Below are 18,149 nucleotides of genomic sequence, written 5' to 3'. Positions count from 1 at the left end.
CATTACACATAACAAGTAAATATTGTAGGTACACATGTACTTCTTGAACTTATAAAATTCCAAACACTTAATATGCAACTCCAGTTTTGCTTCAAGTGGTATGTGAAGTAATTGGAGATAGGACATGACACAGCATGGTATCACATAGCACTGAATCACATGGTGAGAAAGTTATTCTCTTTTCACATATCTTCAACCATCTGATTATACCAAGAGGAGTCTAAGTTTGGTGCTAATAAGGCTTTAACACCTTTATAAACACTTGGTAAATTTCTCTTTAAAAAGAAAAAAAAAAAACAGTTGCAGTACAGGACTAAGGCTCAGAGCTTTCAACTGAATCCAAACATGATAATACTATTATTTTGTTTTTGCAGTTTTTGTCCTATTTGTTTATTTATAACAAGTGATGCTTATATTTTATATATAACAGTAATATAATTTTACAATTACGGTAAATATGTTAAAAAGAATGTATTTAAAGGAAAATTTTAGTGGAGACAGTGTGTGAAAATTGCAAAAATGTGAAAAATATTAAATCTGAGAAAAACTGGGCTAAGCAAAATGTTCCTCAAAATGGCCTGTTGTGTCACCTCCTGCCAAACACGCTGGATATTTTGAAATTCTGCTCTGTAAGTTGAATAAGCACATTCTTTCAGAATCTGAAGTGTTTTAACTCAGTTTGGTTGTGAAGTCATTGATTCAGTGTTAAATAAGCTAAGTTTTTCAGAGCCCATGAAACTTGTAATCTTGTTCTGATGACAACCATTTACATTCTGAAATCTATAACTATATTTCAAATTGTGACAGCTTTATACCACACAATTTCGGCACAACTGTCTCTTCCTTATAATTTCAGAAGCCTTCACAGCCTAGAAAGTTGATGTCTGTAAATTACTTTATAATCAGTGGGCTCTGCTAGACATGGAAGAATTATGTATATTAATAGATCAATAGTAAATAATCTTTCAAAGGCTTAGGTATTTTTACTTATAATAGTCAATTATTTTTAGTAATGGATTAGTTTTAAATATATATTATGTATTACAATTAAGTAATACATTGTCAACTTTTAAAAAAATTTTTAACTTTTTATTGAAAATGATTATGGCCCGAGTAAAATTGAATAAGACTATATTTGTCCAAATATTCTTTAGTATACATATTTCAAAACATCATATGCACTACAAATACATACATTTTTGCTTGTCAATTAAACAAACAAATTTCAAAAAATTTTAAAGACAGATGCTGAGAATATAGGGATGATGAAAGTATAACCTTGCCTTCGTAAGTGTTTACAGTGTAGTGAAGGAACCAGATGAGTAAGAGGTAAGAAAAAGTTTGATAAGTGCTTAGAAGCACCTATTAGGGATATCTAAGTTTGTCCATTAACTGCAAGGCTCTGAAATACTTTTCATGTACTTAATTTTCATGCTAGGTCAGACTGTGAAGCTTGTAAAAACATAATGATCTGGATATACCCAGGCAAACTAAAACTTTCCCAAACAAGTCTGGTGTAAACTGAATGGACATTCAGTGTGGCTTATCCTCTACAATATGGGATAGGAAAGGAGACCGTAAGATTACAGATGTGACCTTACTATTTTATTTTTATCTTCTTTCCACCACTTCAGAGCTTATAACATGTTTCCACATGTTATTTCATTTCGTCCCTGTAATGACCCTGTGAAAGGGATAACATTCCATTTCTCCTTTTAAAAATGAGGAAATGAAGTCTAATAAAGTTAAGTAAATTGGCCAATATGACATATGTAGAAACTGACGATAGCTGGACTTTAACCTTTTCACTATACCATTGCTGATTCTGTTGGTTTGAAATGTCAGGACTAAATAAAGATGCATTTTTTTTTTAATGAAGAAACTTACACCTCAAAAAGATGAATGATATATCCAAATTCACATTCCTGCATTTTAGAAAAAAAACCACTTGTATTTAGATAAGAAACATCGGGAGGAATTATCTGGCTTGCTAACTCAACAACTGCATAGAAACAATGTCTTGGAAGGACCACTGGATGTGACTGGCATCAAAAGATCTGGGTTCTGTGTTCTGCCAGATTGCAAGTTATTTGTGGAAGATTGGGCACAACTGTTGCTTTTCCATTTATCTATATCTATATCTATCTATCTATCTATCTATCTATCTATCATCTATCTGTTTATGGAGACAGTCCCGTTCTGTTGCCCAGGCTGGCACGATCTCGGCTCAGTGCAACCTCCAACTCCCGAGTTCAAGCAATTCTCATGACTCAGCCTCCCGAGTAGCTGGGTCTACAGGAATGCGCCACCGTGCTGGCCATTGTTTTCCCTTGTACAGAATATCTATTAGCTGCACTTGTTAGAAGAGGGGAAGGGTCACCAGGTGGTGATTGTTAGCTTTTCCTGTAAGACAGAACTGAAGAGCTACACTCCAGGAAGGCACAAATAGAGAGATGAATAGTTATAGAAGGTTCTACAACATCTGTTATCCAAAAAGAGACCAGATTCCAGGAATTTAAAAGAACTACTTTGAAAAATTTCTGGAACATTTGTACATCTCTGTAATTGTCAGTTTAATCATCCAGGTCTTTTCTTATGTAGCTATTGGCAGTAAAAGGGGATAAGTTTGTATTTCAAACGCAGTAAGGAAATGGAGCTTTCTGTAATACTCAGAAAATTTTGTAACTTCGTCTGTTTCTTAACTTTCCCCAATTCAATTGTCTCGATTTCCCTGGTAATGTGCTGCATTCGTTTTTTAGGGCTGCTGTAACAAAGTACCACAGACTGAGTGGCTAAAACAACAGAAACTTACTGTCCCACAGTTTTAGAGGCTCAATGCCCAAGATCAAGGTGGCAGCACGGTTGGTTCCTTCTGAGGGCTGGGAGGGAGGATCTGTTCTATGCCTCTCTTTTTCTTCCTGTGGTTTGCTAACGATCTCTGGTGTGTGCCTTGGCTTGTAGAATATCGCTCTGATTTCTGCCTTCATCTTCACATGGCATTCTCCTTTTGTGTGTTTGTGTCTCCAAGCTTTCCCTTTTTATAAGGACACCCATCATATAGGATTTGAGCCCATTCTAATGACTTCATCTTAATTAATTATATTTATAATGATACTACTTTCAAATAAGGTTATATTCTGAGGTACTGGAGGTTAAGAATTCAACTTACGGATTTTGAGGGGATTATGACAAATCCACCCATAACATATTCACTTAGCTGAGCAAATCACCGCACAGGTACTTGACAAATTTAACAGTCAGGGTACCGCCAGAGAAATTGAACAAGTAGGGGTGTGTGTGTGTGTGTGTGTGTGTGCACGTGCGCATGTGTGAGTGGAGAGAGACAGAGAGAAGAGATTGATTTGTTGCAAGGAATCGTAATGTGATTGTGAGGACTAACTAGGCAAGTCCAAAATCCACAAAACAGGCCATCAAAGGACAATTTGGAAAGACTTTGGCAGGAGCTGATGCCACAGTCCACAGGGGAGATTTTTTCTTCCTCAGGGAAACATCAGTTCTGTTCTTAAGACTTTTGAACTGATTAGAACAGGCTCACCCAGATCATCCAGGATCATCTCCTTTACATAAAGCCAACCGATGTAGACATCAAGCACACCTACAAAATACTTTTACAGCAACACCTAGATTAATGTGTCATTGGATAATTGATCACTACAGCCTAGCCAAGTTTAACACATAAAACCAACCGTCACATAAATAACAAGGAAGGGGGCAAGAGGTACTTACTATATTATATCTTGAACCCAAATGAGCTAAAGGAAACAATCTTGGGTGTATTATTAAGTATTGCTGGGCTGATTGGTTCCTGTTTGAGGGGCTAGGTGTGCACAGAGTTTTCCTACTGCTTTGCCATAGCCCAGCACCATTGGTGTATTTCTCCTTTTACCGCCACCTTAACACACCTCCTGTCTTCCAGTGTGCATCATGGGGCTCCAGCTTCATTCTTCCAATTCAATCCTGTGCTCTCTAAACAAACAAAAAAAAAATGCCCAAAGCAATTTTCACCCCATCACACACTGGTAATCATTTTATTTTTCTGATTATGTTTCCCTCTCTCTTTCAGCCCTTTGGTAAATTACGCAGGGACCCTTTTTTCTCATTCTCTCTTTTTCTGTCTCTCTGTGTGTCTATGCTAAGTGCCAGCTGTCATTGCTTGGCAGATAATTACCATTTTACAAACAGTATTTAGGGAAATGACATCAGTTTCTGAATGTAGGGCTGTCATAGCTTATTCACGGGGCTTTCCTCTGTTAACCACCTTCTCTGTGTGCAGGCAGGGTGGAATCAGTGGGGATTAAGGGGAGGGGAAAAGGGAAGACTTCTCTGCTCCAAGCTTTTGGAGAACAATTGCATCCCATTTGTCACTGTTATTCTGACAACCCTTATTTCACTCCTCCCAACTTCCCCTTGCCATATTTTGCTTTTTGGTGGATAAATAAATGAATGCTTGCATGAGCTCAGTGGACTAGCTCTGCCATTTGCAGTGTTTAATGCAAAGCTGGTCAGTAGAAAAACAGAAACTGCTGATTTCTGTCCTGGGTAGTAGCATCAGTTGAGTGATGTGGAGCTCGCTCTCTTTTAATGTTCTCGATTGTTCTGTTGAGGGAAAAAATCCTAAAATATTATGAGGTACAAACTAAAATAGTTTAAATTTCTTAAATTAGTTAAATAATCTGCCTCCCAGTAATGTTGGTAAAGATCCTATTAAATGCATAACTTCGGGTAGGTACAAACAGGCTAAGAAAATGAGAAACACATATATTAACTTCAATTTGAGAGTCAACTGGTGTCATGAAAAAGCACTAGATTTCAACTTAGGTAATCTGCATTCTATTCTGAACCCTTAGTTAAGTAAGATAAGTCATTTGGTCTATGCAGCCCTCAGTTTCTCTCTATAAAATAATAATGACAACAACAACAACAAACTTTCTATGTGTCAGATACTGTTCTAACTACAGATGCTTCTCAGCTTACAATGGTGTTATCTGCTGATGTAAGTTCCAAATGTTGTAAGTTGCAAGTACATGTAATAGACCTAACATACTGAACATCATATCTGAGCTTCGCCTACCTTAAATATACTCAGATCACATGGTTGGGGGCTGTGGCTCACTGCTGCTACACGGCATGGCAAGACGGTATTGTACTGCATACTGGTAGTTTAGGAAAAGATCAAAATTCAAAGTACAGTTTTTCTGAATGCATATCACTTTTGCACCATAACAAAGTTGAAAAATCCTAAGCCAAACCATCATAAGTTAGGCCATCTGTACTTTACTTATGTTAATCAGTTACCTCTCTGTAATGTTATGAATATATTCTATTACCCATATCTTACAAACCAGGAAATGAAAGCACAGAGAGGTTTACTGGGTTAGATGTTAGACAGTCTAGGTTCAGGTTTTTGGCCACAGCAGGGGATGACTAGCTTAGTGTTTTCAACAAGCAGGGAAATTGGTGGGAATGGCATAAGAGATCTTGCATATTAGTCATCTGAGGATCCTATAACATTAGGTAGAATGCCTGTTTCTCCACCTGGCATCTCTGTAATCCATTCTTGTATTCTTCCCCAGGTGAAGTATCACTAAGAAGGGAAGGCTATATAACTTGGAAATGCTTACCAGGTTGATAACTATTGACCTAGATGATTCCTGGCCTTCCTGAGACCTAAGGAAAAAGATTCTATGCTGGCAGCAAAATGGGCTGAATAGCTAATACTTTGTAAAGTTGAATTACAATTTTTATTGAATCAGAGAAGTGATATGAATGAACAAGTATTGTCAGTTCAAGTTTGTGGCAAGTCATTTGGTGCATTTTTACAGTAGGAAATCATAAGCAGTTTCTGACTCATTAATTGCCAATTTTCTTACAAAGATCTCTTTAGTAAGAACGGTCCCTTAGTGTATAAAGCTGCAGCCCTGGTGGCCTGGTTCCTCCTCACTACAGCTGAAGATGCTCTTACCATTTTTGATTCTACTGGAATTTCACATTTGCTTTCTTCCCTACCACAGCTATCCCCTTTCTTCCCTTCCTCTTTCCCCTTTCTTCTCTGTTACTTAAGTGTAGCCAGAATTGCATCAAGGGTAGATGTGTTCCTGTCACTGTAGCTAGAACTGAGAATGAGTTTGATATAGAATAAATACGATACACTTGGCTTTAGGGCTTATGATTTTATAAATATTATAACTTAGTAATACAATATTAGGGAGGTAAATCAGATTGTATGGGTACAACTGCAACCCCAAGGAAGCCTCTGGTTTGGTGGACAAAACACACACCTGTGTTTTGTCTTGTGTATGTTATGTCTGCATGCATGTGTGTATAAACACCTGTTAAACCTCAGAGACTTCCTTTTAAATGCTGACTCTGCCAATGTTTGGTTATACAACATGAAGAAAGTCATGTACTTTTAGTAAAAATTAACCTGGCATGGTGGCAGGTATCTGTAATCCCAGCTACTTGGGACGCTAAGGCAGGAGAATTGCTTGAGCCTGGGAGGCAGAGGTTGCAGTGAGCCGAGATCGCGTCATTGCACTCCAGCCTGGGCAATAGAGTGAGATTCTGTCTCAAAGGAAAAAAGAAAAAAGAAAGTCATGTAATGTTAGGTTTTCTCATTCTTAAAGTGGAGATAATAATAATTTCCCTGCAGTACTGTTGTGACATATACTGAGATACTATGTCATACATGGTATAATATGCCATACATATGCCATACATAGTATAATATGCCATACATATGTTGAAATTTAGTGATAGTAACCATTATTATCAATCATGCTCTTATAAAATTACTTCTATGAGGGACTATAGAGCCGCATTCCAATAAACAACTTCCATGGTATTTGTAACTATTTTTTAAAATATTGAGAGTTATTTGTGGATTATTACAAAACATTCCCCTTTATTTAATTTTATATTTATAAGTAAAAGATAAAAGCAGGAAATAAATTACCCTTGTCTTAGCAACTAAGCTAAATATAATGATTCAGAGTTTATATATATTCTACTTATAAATAAGTCACATTTGACATTCTGGTAGGCATTTGGTGAAACGACCAAATAATCATACACAGACATATGCAAACACACATACACACATGCAGACATAACATACACAAGACATAAACATACGCAAACACACATACACAAACTAGACATAAACATACACAAACATACACACATGCATGCAGAGACACACAGATACACACATACCCTATGTTCAAACAAGACTGTCCTAAATCCTTCCATTTATTGCCTATCTTAGTGCAACTTTTCTCTGTTCTTGATGTAAAGTTTTCATTTAGCATAACTTTTTTTTTAATCACATCACCTGAAGAGTGATGAGGTTTATAAATTTGGAAAGGAGAGCTTTATTTCTTATAAAGGGTTGCAGACTGCAGGGTGGCCATTCTCACAGTCTTGGAAGCACAGCCTCTAGGCCAGAAGCCAGAAAGAGGCACTTCCCTTTTTTCTTTTTCTTTTCGTTTTTTTTGAGACAGCCTCTTGCTCTGTTTCCCAGGCCGGAGTGCAGTGGCGCAAGGTTCACTGCACTGACTTCCCCTGACTTCCCAGGCTCAGGTGATTCTCCCACCTCAGCCTCCCACGGTGCTGGAACTACACGTGCGCACCACCATGCCCAGCTAATTTTTGTATGTTTTGTAGAGAGAGTCTCACCATGTTGCCCAGGCTGGTATTGAACTCCTGGGCTCAAACGATCTACCCACCCAGGTCTCACAAAGTGCTGGGATTACAGGCATGAGCCACGGTGCTTAGCCCACTTCCCATTCTTCTATTATATCACAAAAGCAAGGAAAATGGCTCGACAACAAACAAACAAACAAACAAACACTCTTAAATATCTTTAGACAATTAGAACCTAGAAAGACAAAGATAGCCCACAAATGGGCTTTTCTTGACTTTTCCCATATGTCAAGTATGGGTTTATCAGATTAGCTAGTTATATGGAAATGTTGAAATGTGAGACAGTTAAAAAAAAAAAAAAAAAGGCAGAGGGAGGGGAATTGAGCATTGAAAAAAAAGCATTAGCATAGAATACAAACTGCCTCCCTCACACTCATCCCTCGGGTAGTGAGAGAGACTGCGAGCCTGAGTCTAGTGTGTTAGACATTCATTATCCACTGATTCAAATTTTCTCTTTATAACTTTTCATATGATTAATATACGGTTCAATAACAGAAGGTCACAAGGTGTTTTGGCTAAAAGAAATTCCCTTTGATAAAACAAGGCATTCACGTTCTGCTGAAATATTTTATTGGGTAGATAAGAGTTTGTACATGAATGCTATGACTACAGGGGGAAAATGAGATATATAAATAAAGTTATTATTTATTTACAGTCCACCTTGTTCTACAGAAGATTTAGAATAAAAACTAAGGTCATTATCGGATTAGGCAAGCAAAAGCAAAAATAATCAAAATTTTATGAAACTAAGCTTTATATATATATATAGGCACACATACACACATTAATCTATGTATCTATACATATTTGTATTTTAAACTTAAAATTTTGGGTTTGTATTTCATACACTTAGTTTAGAAGCAATAAAATTTGATAAAGAAGAACTACTAATGAGATGATAAATTATTCTCTGTCATTTGAAGTAGATTATTTTGTAAAAAGTTGGTAGAGATAATGTTATAGTAGGGTGGAGAAATTTTAGGGTGTAAGAACAGTTCGTCTTGGCTGGGCGTGGTGGCTCACGCCACCAGCACTTTGGGAGGCCAAGGCAGGTGGATCAGTTGAGGTCAGGAGTTCAAGACCAGCTTGGCCAACATGGTGAAACCCCATCTCTATTAAAAAAAAATAACAAAAAAATTAGCTGGGTGGTGGTGGTGCGTGCCAATAATCCCAGCTACTTGGGAGGCTGAGACAGGAGAATCGCTTGAGCCTGGGAGGCGGAGGTTGCAGTGAGCCAAGATGGCACCACTGCACTCCAGCCTGGGTGACAGGGTGAGACCCTGTTTCAAAAGAAAAAAAAAAATAGAACATTTCATCTTTTCTTCCTCTTCCTCTCAAGACCCACAGACATTATGTCCCCACACTCTAGATGCCCACTGCCCAATATGGTAGTCACTTGCTACATGTGACTAATGGGCTCTTGAAATGTGATTAGTCCAGCTGAGATGTACTGTAACTGTAAAATGCATACCATTTCTGCAACTTGTATGAAAATGTAAAATATCTCATTAATGGTTTTGTATTAATTATATATTGAAATAATATTTTATATATATTAAGTAAAATAGGCTTATGAAAATTAATTTACCTGCTTTTAACTTTTTAAAAATGTGGCTACCAGGGTCTTAAAAATTACATATGTCCCTCTCATTCATTGCTTGCATTATATTCCAGATGGAGAGTATTGGGCCAGACATGCAGTTCTAAGCATAGAACTCCATGAAAGGTCTTACGCAAATGATGGAGTTAAAGAGAATCAGAACATTCCTGTTGTGGATTTGGTTGGGGCAAGCTTCTAGCTTGGTGGTAGTGTGGAAATACATTTCCTCACTGTTATCATACAGACCTAATTTAGTGAAAACACACTGTCACCAGCTCCAGTCCCATAGTGAGCTACATCGAGGAGGATGAAAGTGAGCCTCGTTCCTTTCCTGCTGCACTGGGCATCTCCACAAAGGTGAAAGGAAAGTCCAGCCAGTAATTCCACCTCCAGTTTCTGCTTCCTACGTTAGAGGGCTTTTACTGTGCCAAAATAAGATTATGTTTGTGTGTTACTGTTGTCTTTTTCATGCTAGATGGGGGTTGTCATTCCATTGGGTCAATATCTCTTCAAAGAACTTCTGGCTGCTGAAAGGAGATAGTCCTCCCTTTGCATTTGGGACACAATTGCATTATTTAGTGGAGAGGCAAGATAGTTTATTTCCTGTATCAGACCTGTCCTTGCTTGCTGCCTAGGTCACTTAACCTCTCTGAGCCTCAACTTCCTCATGTGTTCCAAACTCTGATATTTGATGATTCCATGAAGCACATCAGGGCAGTTTTGTGCTCATTTATGACTTACTCTCTGCCTGTACCTATACCTATACCTAAATTTGCCCACCTACCTATTTTCTGCTTGTTCTACATCTTAAAACCATAAAGACAGTGGGAATCTAATTCATTCAGAGCTTTTATGGTCGAGGAAAACATGTCTAGTAGTCTCTTGTTAGCCCCCAATTCCCATTCTCCAAACTAGGCCTAAACTGGTTGCTATGGCAACACAAGCCCTGGAAACTTGATACGTCTTCTTTAATACATCTTACTTTGAGAAACCTGTAAAAACAATATTTCTATATGATGCCAGCATCCAATTCATTTTAATTTAAGGCTCATGCCAGTTAGAAAAAGAAAGATCCATCAAAATAATATTAAAAATATATATATACACACACACACAGACCTTTAGGAAACAAGGCCCTAGATACAGTAAAAAGTAAGAAAGGAACAGCTATATTAGAGAGTTACCTGCAGAGCTGTCAATCTACAAGTGTTTGGCAGTGGGAACTTTTCTTGGCAAAGAGAAAAATCTCTGAGAGATTTAAAGATTCTATTGAAATTCACACTGTGAATTGCCATTTCCCACAAAGTCCCCTTAAGCTGAGACAGTGAATGAACACAAGTCTCCCTAACTAGGCCAGTGCTGACAGCCTTGGCACCACTCGTCATATTTCAGCTGCCTCTCCTGTCAGCCACTGAGTGTGTGGGATCCTCAAAGGCCTGGTGAGAGGCAGGCAGAAGGTTTTCTCAGGGCCTTGTGACCTCCTGGCTAGGCTACAAGCTAAGATGTTTGCTCAATCAGATTCCCTCTGTGCTTCAAAAACATAATAATAATAAAACGGATTTCAAAATCACTTTAGGATTTAAAATCTAGTATATCTTCCATTTGAGTTCTCTGCACACCTGAAACTCCCTTCCTTTAATCACCTTTCACCAGCATTTAAATACCACTGGTGGATTGACCAGCAAGATTATCCTTTGTAGCTAATGCCACCTGAGTGGCTTGTTTTTATTGCTTTTCTCATCAACTCTGTATTTTCAACTCTCATCTGATTCCCTTCACTCACACACCCTTTGAGGTTTCATCTTTGGTTGGCTTTGATATATGTCTTTTTACTACTATTTGGTTGTTCACAGTGTATTTGAAAGCACTGGATTGAGAACCCAATCAAGAACAGATCTGTGTGCTGTGTCTTGATTTTCTGTATTCTGTATCCGTGACCTTGAAAAAGAGTGCTTTGTTTCTTTCTCCCTGTGCTCAAGATTTAGGAAAGATTAGTGCAATATAAGTGATTATATCTGAGACGGTAATGAAATTGGGCAGGACTAAGTCTTTGCAGACAGCCCCCTCATTTGGGATTAGGAGATCTGGTTACTATGCTAGCCTCAAACCAAAATACAGATATGAAGCAAAAAATGAAGGACATGCTAGCATTTGAGATAATATAAGAATGAATATATAAACTTTGCAGCTATAATAGAGATTAAGTTTAAGGCAGAATTATAAATAATATATATGTGTAGATAGATTTAGATATATATAATTTGTATAACATTTACATAACATTTTATACATACATTATTGTTAATGATTTGGTAGTTATTATTAAAAGGCATTGTTTAAAATAAAGTTATACTTTAAAGCTTCTCATCTGCTTGGCCAGAGTTCTTTTACTGAAGCTGAAAACTGGCAGATACAATAATCCATGGTCCCAGGAAAAGGCAGATATGGCAAATATCAGGGTTTTATAGATCATTAGTCACTTAGCGAGATATTCCATGCAAACCTCTAAGTCAGTCTCCCTTACATATTTCTAAGCAGCACTCTAGAGCTTCAGATCAGAATGACATCCCTGGCGACAGACATGTCTTATAGGCTATAGATTATGTCAAGATGTCTGTAGCCCACCCAACAGTTGCTGCAGGAATTACCAGCTACCTCCCTCCACAAGAACAAATTACAAACACTCTAGAGGCTTAATTTTTTTTTTCTGTCATGCTTACTGAAAGGAAAGCAACATCCTGCTCAATATCAATAGTTATGTGCAAAATCTCTCCCTTTTGAAGTCATTTTGAAAGTACAGAAGTTAAGTTTGTGTGATGGGAGACCTAATTATTTCCTTTTGCACTGTGATTCTTGAAGCATCTCATTTTCGGAATAGATATGTCTCTAAACAGTTGTCTCTAAAGTGAGTTTGCCAATCCTATATATGAAATATTATTTTTCCAATTATGTATCATTTAAATTAAGTTTAATTCAGCAAACATTTTCTGAGGGCCTATTATATGCCCAGTACTGTGCTTAATGTATAGGCTTTGGAGATGAATGAGCTGCAGCTGTTGCCTTCAAGAAGCTAGCAATCTAGCTAGTGAATCAGACCTCTCAGAAATTAACTCTGGAAGAATGTGATGCATGCTATAATGGTTGGATGAAAAAAAATAGAAGCAAAAAATAAAGAGTAATTAATTCTCCTTGGATGGGTCAGGGAAAGCTTCACAGAAATGAACTGGATCTGGGCTTTGAAAGATGTAAGATTTTTTCAAGAGTGAAGAGTTAGAGGAGTGCAGTCCAGGCAAAAAGACTGCAGATCAGAAGTCACAAAAGGCTCAAAGACAAATTGTAGAGAGCGTTCGTGGAATGGAAAAAAAATTATAAAAAAGAAAAGAAAAAAAGAAAAAGTGCTGCGTCTGCACTGTATGGTAGAGGATTCATAGAATAGTGGAAAAGTACTAAGTGGCCGTATTCTGAGCATCCTTGCTGTGTCCTGTTAGCTGGCACCCAATGAATCTTTTACGACGTGAGATGTCATATTAGATTGTTTTTAGAAACATAACTCTGATGGCATATGGAGAATGCACCAGATGAGGGAAGAGACTGAAACCAGAGGAACTAATTTGTAGTGATGGTGTGGATCTAAGCTGAAGACAGGAATGGCAGCGGGGATGAAGACTGGATAATGAAAGGCAAGAGCCGTTTTAGAAGCAGTGTGGAGAGAACCTGGTGACTGGCTTTGTGAGTAAAAGAGAGACAGGCAAGGAGCGACTTCTCAAGATTTCCTGGCTAGAATGACTGGGAGGATGACGACTTTTTGACAGAAATTTAAAACACTGGAGGATGGAATAATCAGAGAGAAAAGACACTTATTTTAGCTATGGATATTTGCAGTTTGAGATGTTTGTGAAACACCCAAGTAAGAGGTCCAGTAAGAAGGTAGAGAATTCATGAGAGAAGTCAGGACTGAAAACACAAATTTTAAAATCATCAGCATCAGCATGTAGGTGAGAGTTACAACTCTGGTAACAAATGGCGTTACTAAGGATGATCTTCTCGTAAGGTAAAAAGAGATAAAGACTTCCAGAACTCCGGTGTATACACCACCCTTTAAGCAGCAGGTAGAGGAAGAGGAGGAGGGAGTATGATGTAAAACAGTAAACAAAAATATAAACACTCAGAAAAAGTGTGATCGTTGAAGCCAGTTAAGGAGAGCATATCACAAAACTAGAATGCAAGGGAAGTGGAGTTTGTTTTGTATTTTGCTGGATCAGCTTAGGTAACCAAAGCAGTGCAAATTCAGGGGAGAGGAATGGCTCAGGAGAATCCAAACTTGGCTTGTATTTTTCAGTCTACCACTTGTTCTCTGTGGGATCTTAGAAAATGGCATAACCTTTCTGAGCCTCGGTTTCCTCTTCTGTAAAGAAGAGTTTGTTATGCAAATGATTTTTTTAATCTAAATACAGCACCAGGAAAAGGTGGCACACAGAATAGGCAGCTGGCAAATGGTGGTTCCTCCCGGTACGAGGCAAACAGCAGAGGTCATGGTGTGAAGCAGGTGAGTCTGAGCATCATGGTCAGGGAAGCACTGCAGCAAGAATCCTGGTAGGAAACCTAAGCTCTTGGGGTTTCAGTTTAGGCAGTAAGCTAGAAAGGCTGCTGCTTTTGCTCATAACTGCAGAGGGAGCCTTCTAGTCAGTCAGTTCCCAAAAACTGGGACATTGTTGACCTTATGAGCCAGAGTGCATGGTTATGTCACTACCTGTAAAAGTTGCTGAAATAAGTCAGTAGATATGATTGAGACACTAAGTGCTTCGTATTGGGCTAGGTGCTGGGGACACAGTGAAGTTAAAGAGTTAAGGTAGTGTTGTCATTGAAGAACTTAGGAGCCGGTAAAGATGTGAATACAGAAAACAATTAGGAAATTATGCTAGGCCCAGCGGTTAGATATTATAGGGAATTAGGAATGTGGAGTAGGCGAGTTAGAAACAGGAGGTAGTCTGAAGGCTACCTTAGACTTGAAGAAGCAGATTTCCAGAAGTTCAGAAGAAAAGGTCTGTGTATCGCCAACTCAGAGACATTAAAATGAAAGACCAAATAGGAGAGTTTTAAAGTTCATATTCTATATCTACAGTCACAAATTCCCAGTGAAGCAGAAAATGAAGGCACCAAAAGAAACCAAAATGGCAGATTTCCCTTTGGAAGGCACTGTTTCCAGTTTACCTATCAGAACCTCCGTTTGCCCTGATACTAAGGTCCAGCTAGCTGCCTTGAGTTTTCCTCTCTACAAAGATGCCGAGGCAATGAGCCTTGTACAGTTCTGAATAAGCCTGAGTGGGTGCAGCTGAGAGATTAGTGTTTTACAGTGCACTTCACAGCACTTGAGAACAGGCAGGACATTCACATCACATGGGACACAGACCCACATCCGTGCCACTGAGTGCTCAGGCCCACTGAAAGCAAAATGCCAGGCAGGCCACTTTGAATACCTCCTGTGTCAACTCATCTATGAGGTTCTGAGGTCACTAAGGATAAATTTAGTTCCCATTTTATGACAGAAGTATCTGAGGGTCAGATACCCAGGATTTATGAGCCCTATGAGGATTAGCAAATGTACATACCCATAGAGTGATAAAAATGAGGTGATGAAGCAAGCAATAGTTTGAATCTTTGCTTCATAACATGCTAATTTTGCTACTTTAGAAAAATTTGCCGACTTTTTCAAAGCTCAGTTTCTTCATTATGTCTTTTCTTATATAAAACTTCATCATGGGTTTGTGTAGGGGTGAAAAAATATATTTGAAGGTGCCTAGCACAGAGCTTGGCATACGGTAGGTGCTTAATAAATATTCATTGACTCTGAATCTGAAATAATTCTTCCAAGATCTTGCTATGCTGACATTTACTGTCTGGCTCATATGTCCATCTAAAATGCCAATGAATCCCAAATTTCAATTTCCAGCCGAGACTTCTCTCTGACATCCTGATTCATATATTTCACTGCCTACTTAATATCTCTGTTGGGTTGTCTTCATAAATACTTCAAACTTAAAATATCAAAACCTGAACTCCCGATCTTCCCCCCAAACTTTCTCATTCCTTATGTGTTCTCATCATAGTTGGTGGCAAGTCTGTCCTTCTAGTTGTCTGGCCCTAACATCTCAGAATGGCCTGGCTCCTCTCTTCCCCTCACACCCTGCGTGTGAGGGAGCCCACCACATCTTGTGGCTCTTCATTCAGTGTATGTCCAGAATTTGACCACCTCTCTCTACTTTTATTGCTATAACGTTTATCAGAGCTACTGTGAACACTAGTCTGTAGTCTGTAGTACTGCAAGGCCTTCCTAACGAGGTTCTTGGCTTCCTATAGTTATTCTCAACCGAGCAGCCAGAGTGATTCAATGAAACTTATAAGAATATGAATTAATCATTTTAGGTCATAATGCAAGTGCATGAATGTGTGCTCTGTTTTCTGCTTTCTTTTTGTCATTTGGTGAAGGTCACCAATTAGTGAACAGAGAGAAAGATGGAAGCCAAAGTGGTATGGGTGAGATTTGAGAAAAGAGGCAATATAATTACAATTGAATGTTGCAGAAAATTAAGGAGCACGAAGGTTACAAAAGGATCACTGAATTTGGCTACCATGGAGTTACGGATGACATTGAAGAATGCAATCTCAAAGGAGAAGTGAAAAGACACCATTTTTTAATATTTACAGGCTATGTGACCAGAAACGGAAAACAGAACCATTGGTAAAACGTTTATCCAGTTTGGTGGTGAAGGGCAATGGCAAAAATGTGATGACAGCTCAGACATTCCCTGAATGAGCGGGATCACCAATCTTCATAAAAATTGTGACTATGAATAAATGCCAGGAGGTCAGAACTCTCTAGGCTTTGCCTGCTTCCCCATGCTCCAGAGGATTTTATCTTTCTTTTATCCTGTTCTCTTTTTGTGTTTTTATGCCATAGTGGGACTGCATGTGGTTCAGTTCATCCCTCAAATTACCTTGTTCCATTTTGTGCGACCTATTTACAAGTTGGGTATTCCTTATTCAAAATGCTTGGAAGCAGAAATATTTCAGATTTTAGATTTTTTCAAATTATGTAATATCTGCACTATACATAAACATTCCCTAATCAAGGAATCCAAAATCTAAAATACTCCAGTGAGTATTTCCTTTGAACATGTCAGTTCTCAAAGTTTCTGATTTTAGAGCATTTCAAATTTGGAATTTTCGAATTAGGGATAAGCAACCTGTATTAGGTCCATCCACCATGCTTCACTTAATTCCACACCTCAGCACCTGTAACTAGTCCAGGCACCAAAGACTTCAGCCCTTGTCCAGTGCCTTAGACTCCTGCTAGTGGGATCATTCAGTCAGGTGGGGGTTAAAATAATTATTTATATTTTATCTTTTGGGAAAATGAAGGCAAAAGAAAGTAGCTAGGAAAACTGGACAGAATGAAGATGCAGGAAAGAGCAAGTTATTGATAGACGATGACAGAGGAAGTGGGGGATGGGATCAGGAATTCAGGTAGAAAATGCACTTTTCCCAGGTGAGAAATTTAGTTCATTGTGGCATTTGAGCATGAACTACAGCAGGGAAGGTGGCTCATGATGATCCCTTGGCTAAATCTCCAGGGTTCCTCCAGCTACCAGACCACTTCTTCAGGACCACACAGCTACTGCTTTGACTTTTCTCTTTCACTCCCTCTCCTTCCAAATACCTGACTTAAGCTTGCCTGGCTGTACTGTGGCTCAGCTTGTTCTTCTAATTGGAAGCAGGAGGTTACCAAAGTCCCAGGTCCAGCAACACAGATGTTTTTTGTAGTTTGTGTTTGCTATGCCATTAGTGGCAGCTTCAAGCTGAGGCAAAGGCATTCTAGAGTCATTGTTCCTTTCCTAGAAATATATTAAACCTGGGCAGAGGTGAGATTATGATATCTTTTTTCCCTACCCGCAAAGCAAAGCCTTCTTTTTACATAAACTGAGCTTCAGACAAAGAAAACTAAACAAAGAACAACAGTAACTCCCCTTGGCAGCTACTCCCGGACCATTTTATTGCCAGGCCATTATCTAAAGCCTCCTGTGATTATAAAATAGCTTTCAAGTTGAAATCTTTTTTTCATTTTTCTCTTCCTTCATTAAGTGATTGTTGCTGCCAATATAATTTTTGTTCTGGACACACTTCTACAAAAGACACTTGAGCTTCCTTGTCCTCTCTTCTCAAGGAGCACTTCCAGTAAATGCCATAATTAAAATGCAGAAATTAGTCCCATCAGACATGATCATGTCTCAAGATTCAGGTTCAAAGGCACTATGCTTTGAGAATTAGAAATTGTTTTTCTTGCTGTTATGTACTTCTCTATCAAATTTTTGTTGTGATTTATAGTTTACATCAAAATATAAGCCTCACCATAGTGTAAGCAACTTTGAACGAGGTTAACTTTTTTGTTTTTTTTTGGAATGCCCACAATATTTTATGTATGGCACATTTCTAGTAATTGGATTGGATGTTTGTTTCATTCATAGAAAAGATCTATTTCTCCTGAAAAATCCTCCAAGCGTTGGCTGTCCAGTCGATAAAGTCTAGTGACCGTAGGCATGAAACTACTTTTCTTTTCCCTGCACTATTATACTTACCTGGATACAGAAGCCTTACTAACATGACAAAGTTGCCCCATTTGACTAAGTTCTTCATTAGCTTACATGCAATTGGACATTTGTTGCTGTCTTTTGAGAGACAGTGCTATTGCCATGAAACCTCAGTGCAATATTGAATCAATATAAACTCTGCATTTGCTGAATTTATAGTTCCAGTTGTGTGTTTGTGATAA

This window comes from Symphalangus syndactylus, chromosome 21 (assembly GCF_028878055.3).
Source record: "Symphalangus syndactylus isolate Jambi chromosome 21, NHGRI_mSymSyn1-v2.1_pri, whole genome shotgun sequence".
Lineage (NCBI taxonomy): Eukaryota > Metazoa > Chordata > Mammalia > Primates > Hylobatidae > Symphalangus > Symphalangus syndactylus.
Note: the sequence above shows the minus strand (reverse complement) of the source record.